The sequence below is a fragment of the Ailuropoda melanoleuca genome, chromosome 6, assembly GCF_002007445.2.
Source record: "Ailuropoda melanoleuca isolate Jingjing chromosome 6, ASM200744v2, whole genome shotgun sequence".
NCBI classification, from domain to species: Eukaryota; Metazoa; Chordata; class Mammalia; order Carnivora; family Ursidae; genus Ailuropoda; species Ailuropoda melanoleuca.
The window spans coordinates 122,630,105-122,635,721 of NC_048223.1; positions in this window are offsets into that span (position 1 = coordinate 122,630,105).

Below are 5,617 nucleotides of genomic sequence, written 5' to 3' on the forward strand. Positions count from 1 at the left end.
CCGTTGTTTTCATGTGTGTCTGTGCCCCCAGAAAGGTCTCACCTCGGTGTTCTCATTCAGGCTGCTCTCAGGAGACTTAAAGGTCACGAAAACTCATCTGCATGCAGAGTTTTGGCAAGGCCGGTTTCAGGGGAAATCCAAGAACACAATTTACTAAAATGTTTCTGTTGATTTCAAGGAGCGTGTGTTGAGTATCAGGAGTATCAGTCGAGCACAACACTGAGTGTTAGTCCCCCAAAGGCACCTTTCGAGTAAGAACAGATCTTGGTTGAACAGACTCCTCAGCCTGAGTCAGCCTAACCATCTGGAGCTTACAGAACTTGGTGCTGTTAGAGTGTCTTAGGAGTGACAGAGCCGCCTAGGACGGCGACCTCCTAGAAGAGTGTTCTGAATTCCGTGGGAGCCACTCCCGGCGAGCGATGTATCTTCCCAAATCCGAGGCGGTAGTCTGTTTTCAGGGGATTTTAAAATGTGGGCTGTGGCCCTTTAGATTCTCCTCCGTCTCCTCCAGCTCTTGAGAGAGAAGACTGGATTCTTTTACTTAGAAGTCTGGAAATACTTAATTACATGTTGTAATTGACCTTTCTGGAGAAAGATCATAAAAACGGAACTCTCCTCCCCAAACATTCAGACCCTAAGGATATAGGTTTTAGAATTCCAGACAAAGTGGAGCAGCGACAACAACTGCTTTCCTAAAAAGATTTCAACGTACTGTCTTGTGAATCCGTATCTTGAGGTGACAAAAGAGCCTGGGGAACGTAAAATAAAAATACAATAGAAAGAAATAATGGTTATTAACTGCGTTCTGGGTCTGCTCTGCCTTGAGCGTACATTTCATTTCAGTTACTAAAAGATCGTCCTTCTACAAGGTTCTCCATCCCTCTTTCCCACGGCAAATGTAATTCTGCCAGACGGAGACTGAAAGGGAAATTGCTTCTGCAATGTGGTGCTAATAAATGATGGAAAATGTTTACTTTCCAACTTCATGGCAAACAGATTTGAAAAAGTTCTAGGATTTTGCTGAAATTGTCTTCCTTTTTACAGTGACTTTTGTGATGTCCTGAATAAAACAGGAGAGTCCAGACGTAGGGCACATCCAAATTGGGTTGCTCTGGGGTTACGCTGACCCCTGGGGATGGGGGAAGGGGCACCCCCTCTCTAGCGGTGAGGCCTTAGAACATCAACAGGGAGATGTGCCCTCGAATGCCAGGTACCACACATGGTCCAGAATGTATACCAAGAAATGGCTTTTCTAATCTGTGTGCACAGACTTAGCAAAAGGACGTTCACTGTAGCATTTGCCTTAACAGCAAAAAACTGGAAATGCATGCTAATGATAGTGGAATTGTTAGATGCGGTACACAGACAGAAGTAGTCTGCAGCCATTAAAAATACTGGGGTAGAAGTCAAAAAGATGTCTTGCCATGGAAAGAGGGGTTTTAAGTACATGAAGAAAGCCAGGTTTCCAAGTAGTGTGTAAGTCATGGTCTTATTCTTATGGGGGAGAAATAGGTAAACTGCTGTTGATAGAAAACAACATGGAAGGATATTCACCCAAGTATCAACAGTGCTGTCCCTAGGCCAGGGCCATGCAGGTGATTTTTCCCCCCACCCTTGTTTGTATTTTCTAGTATTTCTGCCATAAGGTTTTGTATAATAAGAGACTTCAGAAATGGCAGGTCATTGGTTACACGAATTATTTTATGCACGCCACCCAAGAGGGCATCCTGTAGACATCCTTGATTCTCTGGGTCTCTTCGCCACCACACTGCAGTGTTTTAGATTTGCGACCAATGTGGATCAGCCTTGTGGATGCTGCTAACTTCCGTGCGTGCACATTTTATTTCATTTCCAGATGAAATCATGTACTTACATCTTGTTTTGCATTGGCATGGATTTTTTTTCCTAATACAACTAGAGCCAATTCTACTTTTCTTTGTTTGGAACCCATTTCCTAAATTTCCAAGAAGCATGTAAGAAAGGCCCTCTGAGGTTGAAAGTGATTCAGAACTGAAGCAATTTTGAATTTCTCTAAGGCAAATGTGCTTCCTACAAACTGGATTTGGGGTGTTAAACTATACGAGTGATTTCTTTGATCTTGCGGAGAAGAAGATTCGTGTGTCCTCCTGGCTATTACTCTTCAGTACGGTGTCCTTCCTGCTTGGGGAACCTTACCTTGCGTTGAGTATTTAGCAGGTGTAGACCCTTGATGGTCCACACCGCATACAAACAGTCTGGGAGGTGTTTGATTCCAAAGCAAATATACGCTTGCTTGACACGTTTGCTGTGGCTAACCCGTTGTCGGCACTGCTCGGTAGAGCTCGAGGCCACTAGTCGTTAGTTTTGATTAGAAACAGATGTGGTTTGGGGCACTTGGGTGGCTCAGTTGGTTAGGTGTCTGACTTCAGACACTTGCACTGGGCTCCCTGCTCAGTGGGGAGTCTGCTTCTCCCTCTCCCTCTGCCCACCTCCCATGTGTGCACGCTCTCTCTCTCTCCCAAATAAATAAAATCTTGAAAAAGAAACAGATGTGGTTTAGCTGTACTAAAATGTGGACCATCCAAAAGACCTTTTAGACAGTTTCAGGGTGTGTTGTGTGGGAGGAATTTGGAGACCATACCTAACCACGCTCTAGAAACTGGAAGTCCAAGGTAGGTAGCTAGCAAGTGTGAGATTTATGCAACTTGAATCCTTAAAAAGTGATCCATCTTCTCGATCTGTCACATCCTACTCACGTTTAAGGCCCAGGTCAAGTGTCACCACCCTTAGGAAACCTGTCTGACTCACCTGGGAGGCTCGTGCAACCCGAGTATTTGTTCCAACACCTGTCGGGTGCCTGGCAGGGTTCTGGATAGAGCGCTCAGCACGTCACACAGAGTTCTCGTTAGTGTGTCTAACTCCCCCGTAGGACACGAAGCCCTCAAGGGCAGGAATTTCTGAGTCATCTCTGAATTCTTGGCACCAGCACAAGCTTGGCGTAGAGCGGGTATCAATAAATATCTGTTCCTTGACTGATGAATGAATATAGGGGAACCCCAAATAAAACTGCCCTGCAGATGTGCTTGTTCCTGAAGAATAGGCAAGAAGACGAAGATTATCATCTGAGGAAGTTACTTGTATAAATTTTGACTTCTTTAAGCTGCACGTGTCCCGAAAACACTCTTGAGAGTTTCCTACCTAAGCCTGTTAGGACCATCGTACAGCGCTTGAGGTAGGCACAAGTTCAGCCTCGCGTCAAGGCTACGTAGGGGGTTGTTGAGAGATTTCCACTCAAGACCAACTTCCCCCGTATGAGCTGTGTGGTCTCAGGAAGTCTCCTAGCCTCTGGTGGCCTCTCTCATCTGTAAAATGGGCTTGAGGGTGATGCTACTTATCCTGCAGGGTAGTTGAGGGATTGCTAAGAAACATAAAAATGGGGGAGCCTGGGTGGCTCAGTCGGTTAAGTGTCTGAGCCTTTGGCTCAGGTCATGATCCCAGGGTCCTGGGATTGAGCCCCAAATCGGGATCTCTATTCAGTGGGCAGCCTGCCTCTCCCTCTCCATCTGCCCCTCCCCCTGCTTGTGCGCGTTCTCTGTCTCTCTGTGTCAACAAGAAAAGAAAAAAGCATAAAAATGCCTTTTTAGACTGAAAAGGGCCAGGGAAGCAGTTACCCTACAGCTGGCCTGACCTCATTTTAACGTCTTCCTAAGAACCCAGAACCGTCTCTGAAGAGAGTCACAGGCAGTACTTGGAGAAACCTGGAAGGGCCTGGAAAGCTATCTCATGAGTATCATTTCTTTCCTGAGTTGGGTCTTCCTCCCAGGCCAGGATGGGTTTCTGACCACCCTCAAGCGCGAGGCCTGATGTGGCTCCCAGAACGGCGTCCTGCGGCCTCACTGGAGATGTGCTCGAAGGCTACGTGCCATTCCTCCAAGAACAAAATCTGCCTTTTAGAAACAGCGCTTGTTTTCAGCTTCATCCTTTGGCCATTTGGAAAAATAATTTGTGACGTTTTATAAGCAAACAAGCCTGAGTGGATCTTACAAAGTTAAGACTGACGAAAGGTACCATGCCCTTTGCAACGGTGGTGGAAATGTTCCCTCTGCTGCCGGAGCAAGGAAAGAACCCAGCGGCCAAGGTCACAATCGGTAATCTGGGGCATCTGGGTTTGGCTGTGTTGCACCTCGCCATCTCGAAATCATTTGTTCCTTCTTTTTTCTCCACTATGAAAGTTTTCAAAGACGGGTAGAGAGAATAGTATACAAGGAACCGCGGTTTTTCCTGCTCCGGTTTCAAGGATTATCAACTATTTGACACCCTTGCTTAATCTTCCTCTTTTCCTTTAACAAATTATTGCTCTGTCCTTTCAAAATATGTTCCCAACATCTCATCCTTCGGCCTGCTCCTAAATATTTCAGCGTGTCTAAGAAATGAGGACATTTCCTTACACAATCGCACCATTGAAATGAATAATTCCTTGCGACTGTCTAGTGCTTTGTGCCTGTCCCAGTGCCCTTGGTTGTCTCAACATTCTCTGTTTACACTGCAGAGCTCTCACGGTCACGCATCCTCAAGCCATCAGGCTCATGAACGGGGACTCCATGGCATCACAGGCCTCCTGATGTGATGGGACTCTGTGTGCACGTCCCCTGTGGAGTATTCGGACTTTCTAACCTGAATCCCACCAAGACTTTGGGCCTAACTTCCAGTACACAAGAAACATCCAGGGACAAAGTAAACAACATCGTAAGGAGACAATCAGACAAATCTAGAACATGGGACCCTAGAGCATAACTGGTCTAAGTTCGTCAAAAAGTTAGTGTCAATGGGGAAAGAGAAAAAGGTGGAGGGACCAATCTGACTAAAAGAGATTCTAGAAACACAGCAACCTGGATTGGCTGTGACTTTGAAAAAACAAACTATAGGTTCGGGGAAATTTGAGTAGGAACTGGGCTAGATGATATTAGGACGTTGTAAGTTTTCTTGAGCACAATAATGATACTATGGTTATGTGAGAGACTCTCCTGATTTTTAGGCAATACAGGCTGTCTGTTTAGGGGTGAAAAGTCATGATGTCTGCAGTGCACATTCAAATGGCTCAAAAACCATGTGTACAGAGAGATGATATGGCAGAGGTCAACAACTGCTGGATCTAGTGGTCAGACGTATACAAGCATTCGCTGTCCTCCTACTGTTTGAAAACGTGCAGAATAAAGATTGGGGGGGAAAACATGGATGATGACAATTCCTACTTCACTATTCCACAGGCAGGATGATATTAAAAATATTTGATGATGTGGAATATAAATTAATATGGAAATAATAAAGCTAATATATTTTCTTTTTTTTTTTTTTAAGATTTTATTTATTTATTTGACAGAGAGAGACAGCCAGTGAGAGAGGGAACACAAGCAGGGGGAGTGGGAGAGGAAGAAGCAGGCTCATAGCAGAGGAGCCTGATGTGGGGCTGGATCCCAGGACTCCAGGATCACGCCCTGAGCTGAAGGCAGATGCTTAACGACTGAGCCACCCAGGCGCCGCTATTTTCTTTTATTTTTGAAATAACCTAAGATATATAAAAGACATTTCATGTAGGCAGAGATAGATAAAAATGAAGGGGTATATATTGTAGTAGAAA